This window comes from Aotus nancymaae, unplaced genomic scaffold, assembly GCF_030222135.1.
Source record: "Aotus nancymaae isolate 86718 unplaced genomic scaffold, 86718_ANA_hifiasm-v0.15.2.pri h1tg000103l, whole genome shotgun sequence".
In the NCBI taxonomy this organism is placed as follows: Eukaryota; Metazoa; Chordata; class Mammalia; order Primates; family Aotidae; genus Aotus; species Aotus nancymaae.
Window position 1 is genome coordinate 521396 of NW_026988518.1, and position 22262 is coordinate 543657.

A 22262-nucleotide genomic window follows, 5' to 3' on the forward strand; every position below is an offset into this window, starting at 1 on the left:
TCAATTGCCTTGAAAGCAGTTAGGAAAATAGTGCTTGCATTTACTAATATATAAAAGGTGAGTGTTTTAATTATGTATTGGGTATTTATTAATATCAACATGATAGTTGAAGCTGTGAGAGTATATGTGTTTATGCAAGTAAAAACTGAACTCACCTTCATAAAACATACACTCTTGGGTGTTGGACAAAGAGTATGCTCAGGTCAGATGTCTGGAAAGCAATAGGAACTGTGTGTCTATCAGGTTATTTATCTATTAGGTAATTATCAATCTATCTATCAATCATCTATACATGTATTACCCACCAGGAAATCCCAGCGTATTAGAGTAAATGTAGGGCCACTTTATACAAGTAGGGCCGAGCACAGGATCTGCCATATAGTAGGTGCTTGACAAAATATTTATTGAATGTAATATCTCTCAGTCTTTCTCAGTGGTGCAATCTCCTGGGCTCAAGCGATTCTCCTGCCTTAGCCCCTTGGAATAGCTGGGACTGTTGGGTATGTGTCACCATGCCCGTCCAGAAAGTCTGGCTTATTTTCTGTCTCTTCTTGTTCATCAGAAACCTGCACTTAGAATTCGGAGAACTTAAAGAATATACAGTTCTTTTTATAACTCCTCATCTTTACTGTTCTGGTAACAAAAATAGAAGGGATAAGTGATTTATCCAGGATTATGTAATGCATGCTCTTTTCGCTGCATACCTCGGCCTTTTTACACTTATTTTAAGGCAAGCTTCTTTTGAATTTATGTGTCAATTTGAAGAAGCTGCACTGTTCTTCACTAGGAAGAGGTAGTATTCTAGGTCTTTTCTATCTTGGCATTTATTTTCTTCGAAAACAAAATGCTTCGTTCCCTTAGGACCCAGAATCATCCATCTAATCAAAGCCTTACGGAGTGGATTGAGGCATTATTCTTGCTTCTTGCCACAAATGTGTTGTTGCCTTTTATTTTTTATTGTCACTAGAAGGGAGAAGAGGGCTTTTGGGATTTCATAGCTAGGATTAGGGATGCTTATATATTCTGTAATGCAAAGGACAGTCTCTTACAACAAAGAAATCTCTCTCTCTCTCTTTTTTTTTGAGATGGAGTCTCATTCTGTCACCCAGGCTGGAGTGCAGTGGCTCAATCTCAGCTCACTGCAACCTCCGTCTCCCGAGTTCAAGCGATTCTCCTGTCTCAGCCTCCTGAGTAGCTAGGATTACAGGCACCCATCACCATGCCTGGCTAATTTTTGTATTTTCAGTAGAGATGGGATTTCACCACATTGGCCAGACTGATCTTGAACTCCTGACCTCAAGTGATCCGCTTGCCTCAGCCTCCCAAAATGCTGGGATTACAGGCATTAACCACCATGCCAGGCCAGAAATATCTCACTTGAAAAGAACTAATAGAAGGCCATGTCCTATCCCACCAAAGAGCTATCTTCTATGCATTTGCATTGGAGTAGACTTTCATGAGTTCAGATAATCTCTAAGTGGCTTTATAATTAAAAAAAAAAAAAGGTGAAAATTGTGAAAGTTGCAGATATCAGGATGAAATCACTTTTGTCAGACTTAGACAAAATAGGACCAGGAAGTCCCCCGAAAGAAAAGGAGGTTCATGCTTACATGTCTGAGATAAGAACTGTTTCCAAGAACTTTCTAACATCACTTTCTATCCTTCACACATCTCCTCCTTTGATAGTTTATCATTAGGCATTCTTTAGGCCTGCAGAAATTCAGATAAGATGATCTTGGAAGAACACTTGCCCAGTAATGGCATCTCTACCAAAGAAATGACAACAGCTCTGCCTCTGGAAACAGTGAACTGTTTCTAAGCAGTTTATAGAAATCATTTTTGCTAATAATAGCTTCCCTTGCCCTTCCCAAGCCAAAGACACTGATGGCTTGCCATTTCATACATTCCAGATTATAATCCTTATTTCTATTTTCGAGTAAACACAACACAGTTAGAGAAAATTTCCTCTAGTGCCTTTTTTTAGGTGGACAAAGTATTTTGAAGAGTTTAATTGTATCTAGATTATTCAAAACTGGGTTTCAGTAATAAGGTTAGCTCTTTTTGGAAGACACAGACAGCTCTAGCTAAGGGTAAGGATGAAGGGGCAGATATTCTTCAGGACCTGTTATAGGGAGGTCACATTATTTTGAGTAAGGATTGGGTTGTGTTTAGAGGAGCGTAATATAAGGTGACCTTCAACTAGTGGGTAAGAAAAATATGAAGAAAGATGTTACTACCACTAATTGAATGTTGAGAACGGCTTTATGCTGTCAGAGGGTAAAATATGGATTTACTGACCAGCGTTTGGTCAGAAGTCCATGGATAATTCTGGAACAATGTATTATTTATAGCACTGCGAAGAAGTGACATTTCATTTACAAAGCCACCATCAAAACTTTTTAATTTGACTTCAATTTATTAAATACTTATTTTTGTGCCAAGTACTATGCTTTACAGAAAGTATTGCATTTGGCCATCCGTTATTTGGTAAATGCACCTGATAGCAATAACTTAAGCGTATCCTGAGAATGACCCGTATCGCAGACTCACCTGAATATGTGTTCAGGGTTCCAAGCAAGGGAATCCGAGAGTGACAAACCTGGAGATTTGTTCCTGTCTGTGAGGAACATCTGTGACCCCTGTCCATCCTATGGAACACAGGCCGTGTGGGGGATTGAGGCCCTGAATTTTGGGCTGAATGATGATTGCCAGGTGGAGTTTGTTAGGGGGAAGGTGCTTAGTGAAAATGCCATATAAACTGCATGCTTTTTGCAATTGGCTGAGGTTCTCCTGTCCAGCCTGTAGCCACTGTCCTGTATGTAAGGTGGGTCCCCTGTCCATCCTACTGCCACTGGGCCATGGGGTTATCCTGTCCAGCCTACTGCCACTGGGCCATGGGGTTACCCTGTCCAGCCTACTTCCACTGGGCCATGGAGTTATCCTGTCCAGCCTACTGCCATTGGACTCTCCCCCATGTGTAAGCCCCCAGTAAAACCCCATATCTCATTTGCTGGCTCTGGGTCTCTTTGTCAGCCTCTTGAACCTGCTGCCATCCCCACTGGAGTCAATAGAGGTTTGGCACAACATCTGTCTGCAGAATCTGGACATTCATTTGTGCAGTAATAAGTAATAAATAGATAAGAAAAGATTTTTTTGAGCATAGGGGTCACAAGATATGGGTTATACTTGAGAAAGATTAGCTATCCCAGGCCGGCGCAGTGGCTCATGTCTGTAATCCCAACACTTTGGAAGGCTGAGGCAGGTAGATCACCTGACATCAGGAGTTTGAGACCAGCCTGGCAAACATGGTGAAACCCCATCTCTACTAAAAATACAAATATTAGCTGGGTGTGGTGGCACACACCTGTAATCCCGGCTATTCAGGAAGCTGAGGCAGGAGAATCACTTGAGCTGGGGAGGCGGAGGTTGCAGTGAGCTGAGATTGCGCCATTGCACTCCAGCCTCGGTGACAGAGTGAGACTCTGTATAAAAAAAAAAAAAGAGAGAAAGATTAGCTATCCCATAGTATATGGGAAGCTAATTAGGTTGCGGAGAAACTGGAAGCACTTAGTAGATAATGACTATAGTTCAGTTGAGACTACAGTCCAGGACATAAACCAGAATAGTGGCAGTAGAGATGGAGAAGAAGGGGTAAATTTGGCTGTTTGGGTGAGATGAACATAATTAAAGGCCAAGTGAGAATGAATTTATTTTAGATGCTGGATTTTGAATTTATTGAGTTGAGGCTGTGTCTAATCAGCTGGAGATGTTCTCTTTGCATGTAAACTTGTTTGAAATGCTGAGTATAATAGGGAAGGGAAGTTCCTAAGTTTGGTCCATCAGACCTCATTCAGACTTGGCAGTGGCACTCAGTGGAGACAGTGGTTCTGGCTTAGGATCCTGTCTGTCACTTCACTGTCTAATCTTAAGCAATTTACTTAGCCACGCAGGTCTTAACATTCTTAGCTGTAGGATGTTCATAATAAACAGGAATAATATAGGTGCCTTAGTTAAAATGGGTGCTCAATAAATGATAATTATTGTTTTACTGTACTTTATTTGCCATCTTCATTCTCATTTTCTCATGAATATACAGTAAAGTTTGCCAGTGGCTACCTGAGGTGTTACATAATATCACAAAAGATTGAATGCAGAAGCAGATATGAGAATCTTACTTTCTTCTGTTAAGCCAGACATTAAAGAGATTTGCAACAATTTAAACAATGATACTTTTTCTTTTTTTAAGACTAGTCAAGTGCTATACTTTTTCATTAAATTTTTTGTTGTTGAAAAACAATCGTATAAGCAACAGTAAACATACTGTGCTAACATGTAATTATTATTGTCACTTAAAAACACATTTATGAAAATTTAACTTTTCTGTTAATTTTTAATATAAAAATATTAATAGCACCCACATAAAGAAACATCTCTGGTGTACATAATAGTCTTTCAAAGTTGTAAAGGAACCCTGAAATTAAAAAAGCTTGAGAACTGCTGATACAGAGTCATGAGAGTGGTAACCAGTAGGGTAGCTTTAACTTCTTAGGATCTAAGCTCCAGCAAACTAATTTTAATAAAATTGGTCTATTGTGACAACTGACGAGAAATTGATGAAGAGTCTGGTAGAGGTGATCTGGAAGGGAATGATAAGGTGAAATTATAGCTGGGACATGCAGAGAAATCATAGGCCTAGAAAGGGTGGTTTTACATTTATTTATTTATTTATTTATTTAAGGCAGAGTCTTGCTCTGTTGGCCAGACTGGAGTGGGAGTGGCATAATCTTGGCTCAGTGCAACCTCTGTCTTCCAGGTTCAAGCAATTCTCCTGCCTCAGCCTCCTGAGTAGCTGGGGTTACAGGTGCATGCCACCTCATCTGGCCAATTTTTGTATTTTTAGTAGAGATGGGGTTTCACCATCTTGGCAAGGCTGGTCTTGAACTCCTGACCTCGTGATCCACCTGCCTCAGACTCCCAAAGTGCTGGGATTACAGATGTGAGCCACTGAGCCAGTGAAAGTGTTGTTTTATACAGAGCTAGCCTCTCTCTTTATTCAGTTCTTTCCACTGTGTTGTACCACTTCTTAAGAGTGCTTTAGGATGTAGGATTCTGACAATATAGTCAAAGAGTTTTTGTTTTGTAGACATATCATACTTTTGACATGCAGTGGGGACAGTTCCTGGAAAGGGTCTGTTATCTGCAGAAGGCTATTTCACCACTTGAGGCTTTGAAGAACTGAAGATCAGCTGACTTAGTTTAAAACTATTCATGTTCCCAGCAGCTATAGGATAGCAAACCAACTCTGGGTCATCTTTATTTAAAGCCTCTCTTTAAAATCCTGTAGAGAGGGGCTTTTGTTAATTGTGACTAGTTCTTTGGGAGAAAGAGTAATATGATGATGTTCCTTTCTCTGTTCTGTCTTTAAAGATGGTTTAAAGAATTTACTGGGGTTGACTGATAACCAGCATTTACAGGTCAAGGCATGGATCATAATCTATTTTCTAGTCTGCGCATGTTGAAAGCACCTTTGCAAAAAAATTATAACTGAGGAAATTATGACAGTGAATGAGATCAGACCTAACTGACTCCATCTTGCTTTTAACCTTTAAGCTGTCCTTGTTCATTCCTGATCATAGCCAAACTAACTTTGGGAAGAAATCCAGTTCATGTTTTGTTTCATGAAACAAAATTGATAATGAAAGCCCCTTCCTGAATAGATTCCCTTCTTGTCTGGGGACCAGTCTGCCTTTGTAGGACCAACAAATTAGCTACAAGATTAGAAATAACAGTTTAGGGGTCATGTAGCCTTTGGCTCCAAGAGTCTGAACCTCCCCTGGGGATAACATCATTATTGTACAACCTAAGATTAGTGCTTGAGATATTTTGCAGACCCTGCACTTGGTGGATCAGCTGACACCACCAGGACTGGTAATCTGGCTCACCTATTTCTGCCATCCCACCCAGGAACAGAAGACAGCAAGAAAACCTCACTTCAACCCCGGCATAATTCCACCTCCAACCTGACCAATTAGCATTCCCACTTCCCAAGCCCCTACCCATCAAATTATCTTTAAAAATTCTGATACCCAAATCCTGGGGAGACTGTGTTGAGTAATAATAAAACTCCAGGGGCCCGGCGTGATGGCTCGTGCCTGTAATCCCAGTGCTTTTGGAGGCTGAGGCAGGTGGATCCCGTGGTCAAGAGATCAAGACCATCCTGGCCAACATGGTGAGACCTTGTTTCTACTAAAAATACAAAAATTAGCTGGGCATGGTGGCACGTGCCTGTAGTCCCAGCTACTCGGGAGGCTGAGGCAGGAGAATCACTTGAACCCAGGAGGCAGAAGTTGCAGTGAGCTGAGATCACACCAGTGCACTCCAGCCCTGGGTGACAGAGCAAGACTCTGTCTCAAAAACAAAACAAAACAAACAAACAAAAAACAAAAAACAAACAAAAATTCCGGTCTCCTGGACAGCCAGCTCTGTGTGAATTACTCTTTCTTCACTGCAATACCCTTATCTTGAGGGTAGTTACAATGCCACTCGAGGTCTGAAATGAAAAATTTAGTATTTTCAATTACATTAAAGAGAAGAAAACAAGCAAAAAACAGAAAAACAAAATAAAAAATAGGATTAAAAAAATACAGTTACATTGTCTTTTCCTAGCCCTGAAATTTTCTTTTGCAAAAGAATCTTGTGAAACAGATTAAAGGCTTAAAAAGAAACAAAAACAAAACTTCTAAATGTCAGGGTGAAATCTGCAAAATAAAAGATTTCTTTTGCATTTTATCAGTCACACTTCAGAAAGGTTTCAGTTCTATGCAATCTAATCTTTTTCCACTTTTTAAAAGTGAATTTGCTTTTACTTAGCACTATTTTAGAACAGGTAGGTATTTTCAAATAGTTTTGCAATTAAAGACAAAAAGTATAATTTTTGCAGTGAAATAATGACTAGTTGGCAAATAGTGTCCCCTTGTGTAAAACAGAATTCTTAATTCTCAGAAATGGAGTCCTAAAACTAGTACTGGTCTTGCAAATCAAGTTTTGCAGCTTTGGGAAAGGTTCCCTTTTGGCTCACAGCTTAACTGGCTCCGCCCAGCTGCTGAAATGTGATAAAGTTGTAACAAAACCGGAAGTTGGCTAGGCTGCCTTCGCTTCTCAAGGTAAGTGTCCCCTCTTTTTCTTAATGTCAGAGCTCTTTGCAAAGCGTTAAAAATCGAATCCAGCTTAGCGACAGACTAGAGAGCCAGCGCCTGTGTTGACCAGGGCAGTCAGCCAGGAAGAATGAGTGCTTTATTCCCAAACTATGTTCTGGAGCTTGAATTGAGCTAATGAGTGTTCACTAACAAGTTAGGTTAATATGTCCCGTGACACTGACTAACAAGCTTTAATTCCAAGAAATGGGTGGTTATAAGCAGAGACGTGTTTGGGATCCTGAAAATCATAGACTTTATTCTTGTAGTAGTTTTTTGTTTTTAATTTTAAATTTAAAACTATGGGAACTCCTTTTTATATCTAAAGCTAATGGCACAATTACCTATATATGGGTTACTTAGAGCCTTATTTGGTTTTTAAAGTGTCTTTTTATCTAGAACTCTTAGTCTCCTTGCGCTCTACTCCTTAGGGAAAGGAGATTTTCCAAATTGTAAATGTGTTGTTAGGAATATTTCTTAACATAGCTAAACTTTTCAGTTCAGATATTTTCATTTGCTTCTGTATTTTTAAAAAGTGGTAATCTTTGATTATACTTAGAACAGAGGTGGGGGGCTTAATCTGATCTATCAGTTTATTGAAAACAAAGACCTTTTAAAAGAAGCTTTTCTATTGGGCCGGCACAATGGCTCACGCCTGTAATCCCAGCACTTTGGGAGGCAGACGTGGGCAGATCACCTGAGATCAGGAGTTCAAGACCAGCCTGGCCAACATGGAGAAACCCCATCTCTACTAAAAATACAAAAATTAGCCAGGCGTGGTGGCGCATGCCTGTAATCCCAGCTACTCCAGAGGCTGAGGCAGGAGAATTGCTTGAACTCGGGAGGCAGAAGTTGCAGTGAGCCAAGATCGTGACATTGCACTCCTGCCTAGGCAACAAGAGCAAAACTCTGCCTCAAAAAAAAAAAAAAAAAAAAAAAAAATTAAAAAAAAAGATGATTTTGTTAGGTTGGAGAAGTGAGTTTTAATTCATCATTTAGTTAGCCAGTATGTTGATTTTTTTGGTGAAGTGTACTGTTTCACACCTGTCCGATTTTTTTAACATCAGATTTTCTCATAATTCATGTAACAATCACAATGCATGAGAACTGTTTTGAAGGTTGTCTGCTAGTCAGAATGAAAAGAGATCAATGTGTAGGACACCTTTACTGATATCCAGAGGTTTACTGTAAGACAAATCACCAAATGTGGCAGAAAAGCATGATACAATTTATTAGGAAAAGCTAAAGCTTATGGAGTGAAGAGTTATTTCAGTTTGCTGGAATTAGGCAAGATTCCAAGAAAGGAAGACAATTTTATATGGGGAGATTTTGATAATGCTGATCATTGTGCTAGATATTTTGGAGATACTATTTTATTTAATCCTCATGCAAGCCCTTGATATTGGTGTCAATGTCTCTAACAAGTGAGAAAACTAAGGCTCAGTGATGTTAAATAATTTGCCCAGGGTCACTAAGGTGGTGCTTGCTGGATTACATAAATGGACAGATTCAAACCTAGGTCTGTGATATGCACTTCATTGTATCATAGGACAGTAGTTTAAATGGATCTTGAAAGAGGGGAAAAGGTCTTCTTTATTAAAACAAATAAAAATAGTAAAAGTAACATAGAATGTTTAAAAGTAGAAAAAAGAAAAATATCTAACCACCTTCAAATCAGTTTCTGTATGGTCTTTACATTTGCATACTTTGTAGTGTTTTTTAAAATTATAAAACACTACATGCTTTAAAAGATGTACATTATAAAGGGGATTAAAGAAAGGAAGCCCACTCCTCTTCCCATCCTGAAAACACATACCTTCCTTAGTAGTAAACAATGTTGAGAACAATTGGAAGCATGTATAGAGGTTTTTTTCTTTTCCTTTTATGTATATTTTGGTACATTCCACATCATTTTGCAGTTTTGTTGTTTTGATTCCTCAGTGGAGCATGAGGATGTGTCCTCTTAAGAAACTGCAGATTCATGTCTTGGGATTTTTGTGAAATGAGTTCATACTTGGAAAGTACTTAAAACAATGGCTATTTCCTAGAATGCACTCAATAATTATTAGCTGATGTATTCGTTATCTGTTTATTCTATTCATTCTTGTTAGTGGATAACCAGTATTACATAGTTTGGGTATAGTCTAATTTGTTTTTGTAACCACTTAAATTATCCAACATTTTTGCTATTGGAAATAATTGTTGCATAACTGTATCGGTTTTTCTGTAAGATACATTTCTAAAAGTGAAATTCCCAGGTCAGAGGATAAACATCTTTAGTTTACTAAGATATTGTTAACATCTAAAAATATTGCTAACATCTAAAAATGTTTACCATTGTCCCTGTGGGTGAGAGACCTCATTTCTTCACATCCTAGCTTATATCGGATATTATTACTCTTTTGCATATTATGTGAGATAATGGGGAATACACAATTCTACCTAGTTTGAGAGTAGTGTACAGAGATTTTTGTATCTTATTTTTCCATGTAACGTATATTTATTTTTATATGGATAGGAATTTGATCAGTGGAAAAATAGGGATCCCATTTAGAAGGCAAAACTTCAGGAGAAAAAAGAGAAGCTTATTCCTGGAATAGCAGGCGGCACATTGTTATTACAGTATGGGGGAAAAAATCCTTGAAATTTGGGTTGTGCTGAAAAGTATAAAACATTAAATGTTGAGTGCCTTTGTTCCTTAATCTAATAATTCTTGGGAAGCTTCTGAGTGTTTTGCAGGGAGAGGAGAGATATAATGAGAATTGTACCTTAGGAAAATTATCCTGTGTCAAAGAGATACAGAAACAGGGAGACCAATTGAGAGTGTTTTACTAATCTAGGTGACAGGTAATGAACTCTTCATGCTTGGAGGTGGTGGCAGAAAGGAAAACAGTAGACACATGTAATAGAATGGAAAGTAGAAGAGAGTTGCAAGAGGGATAGGCAGTGCAGAATTGGTGGAGGTAGAATCTGCAGAGCTTGTGTGGAAGTTGGGGACTGAAAAAGTGTTTGGAATCCAATCCTGAGAGTTTGGGGTTTGAAATCCTGCTGATGAGAAATGTGTTGACAGACCACCATCAGATTAGGAAAGTGAGGTTCCAGAACTAGTCTGGAGGAAAAAATGAATTTCATTTCAGACAAATTGAGTTTATTGTCATCTAAGTGGAAATCCGTACCCAGTTGGAAATCTGTGTAACAGCATTGTGGAGCTGTGAGGTGGGGCAATTGAAAAATTTAAGAAATATTATCCCAGAGGTTATAACTGAGGCTGTGGAAGTGATGATCCTACAGAGAAATAGGACAAAAAACGGGGGGTGGGAGAAGAAAGAAAAAAGCCAGTAGAAAAAGTCTTGGAGAAGGATACTTTCATGTAAGAGGCATAAAAGAGGAACCAGACTTAATTAAAGTATTTTTACAATGACTATTTCTGACATTTGATTTTGGTTCTAGTTAGATTTCCTTACTGCCTCCAAAAAATGTGGTGGAAAAACATGATGAACTTTATTAGTAAAAACTGGCTGAGCGCAGTGGCTCATGCCTGTAATCCCAGCACTTTGGGAGGCTGAGGTGGGCAGATCACGAGGTCAGGAGTTTGAGACCATCCTGGCCAGCATGGTGAAACCCCATTTCTGCTAAAAATACAAAAAATTAACTGGGCGTGATGGTGTGCACCTGTAATTCCAGCTACTTGGGAGGCTGAGTCAGGAGAATCACTTGAACCCAGGAGGTGAAGGTTGCAGTGAGCTGAGATCAAGTCACTGCACTCCAGCCTGGGTGATAGAGTGAGACTCTTGTCTCAAAAAACAAACAAAACAAAACAATAAACAAAAAACCTAATGCTTGTGGAGTTTCTGTGGAGAGAGCAGTCCCCCGCAAAGTCCATTTTTACTTTTTTCTTTCTGCCTTTGATTCTCCCATTGCTCCAATTCAAATCATCCTCATTCAGAATCCCTCTTCCTCCATAATGCCTTATTTATTTGCCACGTCAGCCCTAAGGGTCTGATTTGAAGCTATGGACAGTTTGGTGATCAAAACCTCACAAAGTAGGCCAGAGACCATACTTTTCAGCTCTCATTTGTTGTAACTTTGGCAAGTGTCTTAATCAGTGCCCTCTTTTACATATCGGGGACAATACTACCTCCCATAGTTCCCTGGGTTGTGAGGAATGCATATTAGGTCCTTGACATGATGTCTAATATGTTGTAAGCCCTCAGTAATTGTTAACTTTTCTATTATTACTTCTTCCATACCTCTGAATTACTATAATGAAATGCAATTTTAAAATTTCTGTCCCTGTGTGATCTTAGGCACTATTTTTTTATAAGCTCTGTGAGCTTCAGTTTCCATACCAGTAAAAAACCAACCAATCAAACAAACAAAAAAACCCTTGTATGTTTCTTCCAAGAATTAACACTCACACATGTAAAGGAGGACTGTGATGACTGGAATAGAGCAGGCACTCAATAAATAATAATGTTATTAAATTATAGATTAATACTATTTGCTTTTATTTTAGCTATTAGTTTTTGGTGTTTAGAGAAGGGGCCATTCCACTTAGCACTGAATTTTGTTTTAAGGAAAGGATGATTGTGAGGGCTACATGGAATGATCCAAATGAAACCTGTATATCATGTAATAAGATATTTGTTTCCAATCATTTTTCCAGAAAATAAATAAAGAAAATGGAAAAATTGGTCAGGTGAGGTGACTCATGTCTGTAATCCTAACACTATGGGAGACCAAGGCTGGAGGATTGCTTGAGATCAGAAGATCAAGACCAACCTGGGTAACATAGGGAGACCCTGTCTCTAAAAAAAAAAAAAAAATCAGCTGGGTATGGTGGTATGCACCTGTGGCCCCAGCTACTCCGGACGCTGAGGCTGAGGTGGGAGGATTGCTTGAGCCTGAGAGGTGGAGGTTGTAGTGAGCCAAGATTGCACCACTGCTCTCCAGCCTGGGCACCACAGTAAGATGAGACCCTCTCTCTCTCTCTCTCTCAAAAAAAAAAAAAAAAAAAAAAAAAAAGATTAAAAATAAAAAGAAAATTGAAAGATTACTTGCTGATAGTGCTGTGATTAGGGAAACTAGGCTTAGATTGTAGAGTTTCAAATTACTTTGTTTTTCCAGATTTGTCTTACTTTCACTGAAACTCTAAAATCTTTTTCAGAAGTCTTTCCTACTGGCCAGGCACGGTGGCTCATGCCTATAATCTCAGCACTTTGGGAGGCCGAGGCAGGTGGATCACCTGAGTTCAGGAGTTCGAGACCAGCCTGGCTAACATGGTGAAACCCTGTCTCCACTAAAAATACAAAAATTAAGCGGGCATGTTGTCAGGTGCCTGTAATCCCAGCTACTTGGGAGGCCAAGGCAGGAGAATCGCTTGAATCCAGGAGGTGGAGGTTGCAGTGAGCTGAGATCACACCATGGTATTCCAGCCTGGGCGGTAGAGTGAGACTCCATCTCAAAAAAAAAAAAAAAAGAAAGAAAGAAAATAAGTCTTTCCTACCATCTTAAGTTGTCAGATCTGACAGATTTTGAATTGGTATTGAATATGCTGTTTTTTTGTTCTTTGTTTTTTAGAAACTTCTCTGAAAATGTCATAACTCTGATTATTAATTTAAAGAAATTATTTTTTCTTCACTTCTATGAAAATGGAGTCTGAAACATTTTTATCTGGGGAAGTGGAAATTCTTGCCCTATTTTTCAATTTCCCTATAATTTGAGATTCAGCTATCAAAGTCATCTTAGCTTTGGCGTAGAAGTTTTCTATGAAGGTAAAATTAAATTACTAGAAAGAAAAGGAGCACATTTTCTGAAATATTTTAGGTTTGAACAAATTAAATATAGATGCAAGAAACATGCAAAAATCTCAGTTTATCTAAGCCCAGTAGCGTTCAGAAGAAATTAGCATGTATTGAGGAGATGGAAAGTTAATAGTGAGGATAATATAAATAGTGGCAATTACCATTTATTGACAACTTACTGTTTTCAGGCATCAATGGATTTTTACATCCATGTTATCTAGAGCTTTAGTTCTATGAAATAAATCTCTGCATTGTTACTCAGTCTCTTATAAAGCGATTTAACATTCTGAATGAGGTAGGTGAACTTAGATCTCAACCTTTGTCCCAGTGGCTCCCCACTCACATTGTTTGTCCCTGTGAAACATGGATCTTTGCTGAACCTGTTTACTTTTCACCTTCTCTCTAAACAGGGAACAGTGATGTTGAGTGAAAAGAACATGGTGATTACAGTTAAGATTTTGATTCAAATCCTAAAAGTACGTGTGATTTAGGGTCTATTCCTTAACCTCAGTTTCCTCATCTCTAATATGAAGGGAAATCTGCTGCTTATAAGGATTCTATCAGACGTGGTGTCTAATTGCCAGGTCGTCACCAAGTATTTGTTTCTCTTCTTCTTTATGCCCTCTACTCTACAGTAAAACTGCAATCCTCTTCTTTCCCTTTGTCCCAGAAATTTTATTGCTGTCTGTGTATATCTTGTGCTTGGTCTTAACTTGCTGACTCTATCAATCTCCTTATCCTTCTGTGGTTTTACCTATTTTTCTTTTTTTTTTTTTTTGAGTTGGAGTCTCATTCTATTGCCCAGGCTGGAGTGCAACGGTGCAATCTTCCTCTCACTGCAACCTCTGCCTCCTGGGTTCAAGCAATTCTCCTGCCTCAGCCTCCCGAGTAGCTGGGATTATAGGTGCCTGCCACTACACCTGGGCTTGCCACTGCCTGGCTTAGTTTTGTATTTTTAGTAGAGACGGGGTTTCACCATATTGGCCAGGCTCGTCTCTTGGTCAGGCTGGTCTCGAACTCCTGACCTTGTGATCCAACGTCCTTGGCCTCCCAAAGTGCTGGGATTACAGGTGTGAGCCACTGCACTCGGCGGGTTTTATCAACTTTTCTAAAACTCTTTCTCCCTAATGCTGCTATTCAACAGGTGAACACCTATTTCCACCTCTATCTCTCCCAGTCTAGGTTTTTGGTCACAATGCTAAGACTACCAGGTTTGCCCCAAATTCTAGATGAAATGCTGAGCTAAAAAATGTATACTGTTCCCAAATTAGTTTCTAATTCAGTTCGGAATTTTAATTTTATTTTCTATTAGAAGCAATATGTGGAAAAAAACCAAAACGACTCCAATTCATTATGCCAAGGGGAAAAAATTAAGCTGAAAGCTGAGTCATATAAGCAACTGCATTTCCTTTTGTTTCTAAGTAGAGAGCTACAGATAGAAGGTTAAATATCTCCACAGGTAGCTACTATATGTTCACTTTTCTTATGTAAAGTGCCAACTTACTGAGCATAAGCCAATACATACTCGATTTTTCCCTGACCTGCTCATTTTGTCTCGGAACATGTGAATGGTAAGTTCCTCTTTCCTCGCCAGCCCACTTTTCCCCTTTAGACATTGAAGCCCTCCAAGTCATCTTGGGAGAAAGGCACAGACAATAGACTGTTTCTGTGATTCTGTGTTGTTTTTTTTTCTCCCAGGCATTGATTGTCCTTAGCCTGGCAAAATAAACTTCTAAGTTGATTAAAACCTGCCATAGATACTTTTCGGTTTCCAAATATTATAAATGGAGATTATGTTTTCAGGTCAAAAGCCTAGAAATAAAAGCATGTTTAAGACATAAATTAATTAAAATGTATTGCACTTGTGCCAAAATAAAATAGAATAATGTCATTGTAATTCTTGTAATAAGATAAACTGAAAACAATATTTAGTAGGAAGTGGCTATTTACCTTGAACATCGTAGAATGTAATTGATGGACGAAAAGAAGCAAGAATGTAATTAATGGAAATTCTGAAAGGAGCTTCCAAGTGACTTAAGGATTGCTGTGTTTTTATATTATGCTTAGTTAAACAACAACCTTTCTCATGCAGAAGATTACTGTGAGAATGTTAATTTATTAGCCATATTTATACTTTTTGTTCAGGCTCACAAATGGAATGAAGAGAGAATAAGGCATTTTCCGTTGGATAAATCCAATTCCTATCTCAAAAAATTCTCCCTGTTGCTTAGTCTGTTTGTTCCTTTAATTCTGAGAACTTTTCTTTTTTACTGAAGTTCTTGACACTCCTAATTTAGAATTTGATTCAAGGTTGAAACTTAATGGTCTGTGTATGCCATAAAGTAATATTCATCAGACTGTGGGTTAAGATCCATTGGTAGATTGTGAAATAACAATTCAGTAGGGTGTAACCAGAATAAAACAAAAAAGGAAGAAATAGGAAACATATACTTTTATAACGTATAGTAAAGGTCAGTAATGTTTCATGAAATGTTTGTTGGGTTATAATGTAAAAATATTTCTTACTTTTTGATGTAGTAAACAAAAATTAAAACCCCTGCATATTGAAAAAAAAAGAGACCCTTTTCCAAATTATGTTGTCATTTTATAGTGAACTATTTTGGCTAAGTTTTTGCTTTTTTGCATCTTATTCTTCATAATTAAGAATTCCTTGTTGCCTCATACCTATGCATTAATTAAAACTCCCAGTACTTGCTTACACTCATATCTTAGGTAATGTAGAGTGGGTGTTACTGGGCAGAGTTCCTACAATTTTTTTGTGTGCATGTTAACTTTTGAAATTCCTTTGATGCCTTAATTTAAAGTAAATGACTAACAAGAGCTAGAACTTGAATGCACTATAACTAGACATGATTCACTATTTGTTAGCTGAATCATCTGACATGGTTTTAAAAGGTGTGTTTTTCTCTTTTTTTCTTATTCTCACATGTTCTTAGAGTTGCACAATACTAAGACATTTAATGACCAATTTATTTTAAGAAGTCTTTTGTTAACACATACTCCTTTTACCAATGACTTGCTTACATCTAAATATTTTTGATTGAATTCTTCTAGTTTTGTCTGAATTTTACTTTGTAATAAATATATTCTCTTGATTAACATCACTTGCTTCTGTGTCCCAGAATCAAATAATAATTACATTTTCATCTAAGTGCAAGAATTTTATATTCATATAATAAAGAATATACATGTTTTGAGGTTTTATCTTTATATGAAATATATGTAGAACATGGTGTAAGCAGTCATCATACCCTTTTACTAAGCACTTGTCTTTCAGGTAAGAAAGAAAACTGTACGAATCTCATCAGGTTTGGGAATATTTCAGTTAGAGAATCAGGATAACTGCTCTTTTAGTCTTTTAAAATAATAAATCTCTCTCTGTCTTGGGCTAACAAAATAAATCTTTTTTGTTTAATCTTCTATTTTGTATAGACAATAGAATGTGAATATTAATTTAATAAAATCATACATAATTGGTAGGAGTCTTTTCTGTTCTTAAGGATGATTTCATAATATAATAGCTGACTGTTGACAATCTGTAATTTTAACTTAAATGTTTCCCAAACCTCCTATTTTATTAATTATTTGATCTGTCAGTATAGGTTGCCTAATGAATTAATGTATTAGTTTGAAAAAAAGTTGTACCTTAAAATACTAACTGGAAAACCGTAATTAGCTATTATAATGAAAATAGAACGTTACCTTGAACAGTCAGCATTTGACAGAGGACAAAGAAGTCACCATTGTACAAGTCTCTCTCTGACCTTGTTATATTTTCCTAATCAATGATGCTTGGTGGTGTCTTAGTCACTTCCCTTTCTTGTCTTATACTTCTTGCTCAAATAATTCCCAATATGCTTTTCCACTTTGCTTTCCTAAAAATCATAAAATTTCAGAATTGAAGGTGGCCTTGAATTTCTTCTGGTTCACTTGCTGCATTTTGCAACTGATGAAACAGATTTAGTGACTTGGCTGATGCTATTCAGCTGTTTAGTGCATAGCAGAGACTGGGCATCAAGTTTTGTTTCCATTTTCATCTGACAGAAAGTTAGTGCCAAATAAATATTTGTTAAACGGAAGTAACTATTTTCACTATGCCGTTTTCACATTACTACATTTAATCTTCTTAATAATGGCAAAGTCGATTAAATTGTGATGTTCCTTCCCCTCTCCCTCCTTTCCTCCCTCCCTTCCTCTTTCCCTCCCTCCAACCCCAGGCTGGAGTGCAGTAGCACAATCATAGCTCACTGCAGCTTTGACCTCTTGGGTTCAAGGAGCTTACCTCCCACCTCAGCCTCTTGGGTAGCTGGGACTACAGGCAGCCACGGTGCCTGGCTATTTTTTTTTTTTTTTTTTTCAGTTTTTAGAGAGACGGGGTCTCACTGTGTTGCCCAGGCTGGTCTTGAACTCCTGGCTTCAAGTGATTCTCCTGCCGTAGCCTCCCAAAGTGTTGGGATTATAGAACCATAGTACTTGGCAGCAGTTATTTTCTTAAACATTCTGTTTCCTATAATCAACCATTATGTTTTTTTTTTCTCCTCCATGGAGAAATCTTAAGCTCCTTTTATGTTGTAGATGTTTTTCAGAAGCTCTTGGTTGGTTCATTTGTTTTTTCCACTCCTCCTTAAATGAATTCTTCCCAGCTTTCTTGTTTGATAAATAGTGGGGTATATGGTACTGTTGGACTCTATGCTGTTTACTTAGTAGCTCCTGGCATTAGATGCAGGGCTGGTTAAAGTGCGTATCTCCCAGCACAATATCTGGGGTTTAACAGGAATTCCTGTAGTTTAGTTTAGTGAGGGGTTTGTTTACATAACTATATATGCGTTTAATGCTGTAGATTTCCCCTTAAATACATTTGCTGCATCCCACAAATGTATTCTTTTAAATTTATTAAGTTGTATTTTATGGCCCAGAATGTAGTCTATCTTGGTGAACATTCTACATGAGCTTGAGAAGAATGTATATTCTGTTGTTGCATGAAATAGTCTATAGATATCCATCATATCCAGTTGACTGATGTTGAATTCACCCATGTCCTTAATGATTTTCGGCCTGCTGGATCTGTGCATTTCTGTCTCTCTCTTTTTTTAAGTTTCTTTCTTTTTTTTTTTTTTAAGTCAAGGTCTCGCTCTGTTGCTCAGGCAGGAATGGAGTGGTATGAACATAGCTTACTGCAAGCTTCAACTCCTATGTGCAAGTCATCCTCCCTCCTAAGACTCCTGAGTTGCTGAGACTACTTGTGTAGTCCACCACACTCAACTATTTATTTACTTACTGATTTTTTTGTTTTTACAGACAGAGTCTCATTATGTTGCCTGGCTGGTCTCGAACTCCTGGCCTCATGTGATCTTCCTGCCGTGGCCTAACAAAATGCTGGGATTATAGGTGTGAGCCATGGTGCCCAGCCTGGATCTGTCCATTTCTGATAGTGGATTCATCTATTTCTCCATATAGTTCTATTAGTTTTTGCTTCACTTATTTTGATGCTCTATTGTTAGGTGCATACACATTCAGGATTGTTATGTCTTCTTGGAGAATTGACCCCTTTGTTACTACGTAAAGCTCTCTATCCCTGATAGCTTTCCTTGGTTTGAAGTCTACTGTCTGAAATTAATGTAGCTACTCCTGCTTTCTTTACATTAGTGTTAACATAGTGTCTTTCTCTATCCATTTACTTTTAATGTCTATGTGTCTTTATATTTAAAATGGGTTTCCTATAGAAAACATATAATAGAGTCTGTTTCCTGATCCACTTTGACAATCTCTGTCTTAATTGCTACATTTAGACAATTGACATTTAAAGTGATGAGTGATACACAAGCACAGCTTGTTTTATGGTACTTCACTTTATTATGCTTTGCAGATATTGTGTTTTTTACAAATTGAAGGTTTGTCTTTCTTAAAAAAATAAAATTATAAAAAATTTATCAAATTATTAAAAAAAAAAAGACAGGGTCTTGTTATGTTTGCCAGGATGGTTTCGAACTCCTGGGCTCAAGCAGTCTTTCTGCCCTGGCTTCCCAAAGTGCTGGGATTACAGGTATGAGCCACCGCATCCAGCCTTTTTTTAAAAAATTGAAATGGAGATCTTGCTTTATTACCTAGGCTGGAGTGCAGTGGTGTGATCATAGCTCACTGCCACTTTGAATTCCTGGGCTCAAGGGATCCTCTTGCCTCAGCCTCTTCAGTACCTGGGGCAACAGGCAAGTACCACTACAGCCAGATTATTTTTTCATTTTTTGTAGACATGAGGTCTCTCTTGCCCAGACTTGTCTTGAACTCCTTGACTCAAGGACTCCTTCATCCCCAGCCTCTCAAAGTGTTGGGATAATAGGGGTGAGGATGCCTTCAGCCCAGGGTTTGGAGACCAGCCCTCTTGTCCCATGCCTGGCTACAAATTGAAGGCTTGTGGCAGCTCCTCATTGAGCAAGTCTGTCAGCACCATTTTTCCAACAGCGCATGCTCACTTTGTGTCTCGATGTCGCATTTTGGTAAATTTCTATTTTATTTATTATTTGTTTTTTTTATTTTTAATTAAAAAATAGAGATGGGAGTGTCATTATATTGCCCAGGCTGGTCTTGAACTACTGGGTTCAAACTATTCTCCCGACTCGGCCTCCCAAAATGCTGGGATTACAGGTGTGAGCCACCGTGCTTAGCCACACTTTGGCAAGTTTCTGAACGTTTCCATTATATCTGTTATGGTGATCTGTGATCAGTGATCTTTGATGTTTCTGTTGTTTTGGAGAGACACAAACTGCACCCGTATAAGATGGCAAACTTAACTGATAACTGTGTGTGTTCTGACTGTTTTACCAACAGACTATTCTCCAATCTCTCCTTCTCCTCAGGCCTCCCTATTCCCTGAGGCACAACAATATTGAAATTGGGCCAATTAAGAACCCTATAGTGGCCTGTAAGTGTTCAAGTGAAAGGAAGAGTCATGTATCTTTCACTTTCAATCAAAAGCTGGGAATGATTATGCTTAGTGAGGAAGGCATGCCGAAAGCCAAGACAGCCTGAAGGTCAGGCCTCTTGTTCCAGTCAGCCAAGTTGTAAACACGAAGAAAAAGTACTTGAAGAAAATGGTTACTCCAGGGAATGTATGAATGATAAGAAGGCAAAACAGCCTTATTGTTGATGTGGAGAAAGTTTTAGTGGTTTGGATAGACGATCAAACCAGCCACAACATTTCCTTGAGCCAAAGTCTAATCCAGAGCAAGGTTCTACCTTTCAGTAATTCTGTGAAGGCTGAGAGAGGCCCCCCCAGAGAGAGGTCTCTGCTCTGTCTCACCGTCCCTTATATCTTGTCATTTACTTCACCGATATAGAAGCATACAAAAATAAGCACACATAAGCATATGTATATCCATATATAATTATATGTATTATTATTTTGAATGAACTTTCATGTTAGATTCAGTGTAAGAAAAACGTTTTTACTTTACCTTCACGTATTCCTTTTCCAGTGCTCTTCTTTCTTTATGTAGATCTGAATTTCTGACCTTTATCATTTTCCTTTTCTCCTAAGAATTTCTTTTCACTTTTCTTGCAAAATAAGTCTTACTGGCAACACGTTGCCTCAGTATTTGTTTGTCTGAGAAAGTCTTTTTTTTCTTTTTTTCTTTTTTTTAATTAAGATGGAATCTCACTCTGTTGCCCAGGCTGGAGTGCAATGGTGCGATATCAGCTCACTGCAAACTCCGCCTCCCGGGTTCTAGCGATTCTCCTGGCTCAGCCTCCCGAGTAGCTGGGATTATAGGCACATGCCATAGTGCCCAGCTAATTTTTGTATTTTTAGTAGAGACGGAGTTTCCATGTTGGCCAGGCTGGTCTTGAACTCTTGATCTCGTGATCCACCCGCCTTGGCCTCCCAAAGTGCTGGGATTACAGGCGTGAGCCACTGTGACTGGCCTGTCTGAGAAAGTCTTTATATTTCTTCTCCAGTTTTGAGAGATAATTTTTGAGGTATAGAATTCTATGGTGCCACTTTTTTCTCTCAACACTTTAAATATTTCACTCTACATTCTTCTTGCTTGTGTGGTTTCTGAGGAAAAGTCAGATATAGTTCTCGTCTTTCTTCGTATCATTTTCCTCTAGCTTCTTTCAGGGTTTTTTTTTAAATGTTAGATTTCTGTATTGTGAAAATGATATGCTATATTAATCAGGGTTTTCCAAAGTTACAGATTAAGATTTTATTTATGTATGTTATAGATATTTATTATGTAAATTGACTCGTGATTCTGAAAGCCTGCAAGTCTCAAAATCTGCTGTCTATAAGTTGGAGAAGCAGGAAAGCTGCTGGTACACTTCAGTGTAATTCCAAAGACCTAGGAACCAGGGGAGCCCATAGTGCAACTCCTGGCCGGGTATGAGGGCCTTGGGTTGGGGAAAGGATTGCTGGTGTTCAGTCCTGTGGTTTTCAGGCCCCAGGACTAGGGGCTTTGATGTCTGAGGGCAAGAGAAGAGGGATGTCTCAAATGAAGAAGAGGGAGTAATTCCCCCTTCCTCTGCTTTTTTATTCTATTTAGGCCCTCAAAGGATTAGGTGATGCCTACCCGCTTTGGTGAAGTGATCTTTGTTATTCAGTCTGCTGATTGAGATGCTAATCTCTTTCAGAAATACATTCATAGACACTCCAGAAATAATATTTTATTAGCTATCAGAACATCCCTCAGCCCAGTTAAATTGACATATAAATTAACCATCATGTATACCTAGATTTAGGTTTTTTTTTTTTTAAATTTATTTCACTTGGTATTTTGTGTCTGATAATAAATAATTTGGGTGAGATTCTCAGTCATTATTATTTCAAATAATTCTTCTGTTCCTTTCTCTCTTCTCCATCTGGAATTCCTGTCCCATGTATGTTGTATCTTCTGTAGTTCCACAGTTCTTGGATATTCTGTTGTTGTTGATTCAGTCCTTTTTTTTTTTTTTTTTCAGTTTGGTATTTTTCTATTGAGATATCTTTAAGCTAAGAGATTCTTATCTCGGATATGTCCAGTCTACCAGTAAGCCCATACTTCCCTTCTTTTAAAGTGTTTTTGATCTCCAGCATTTCATTTTGGTTCTGAGAATTTCTATCTCTGTGCATCTGTTCTTGCATGCCGTCTACTTTATCCATTAGAGCATTTCACATCTTAATAATAATTGCTTTAAATTCCTGGTCTGATAATTCCAACATCTCCATCATATCTGAGGCTTGCTGTGTTTCTTCAGATTGTGTTTTCTGCCTTTC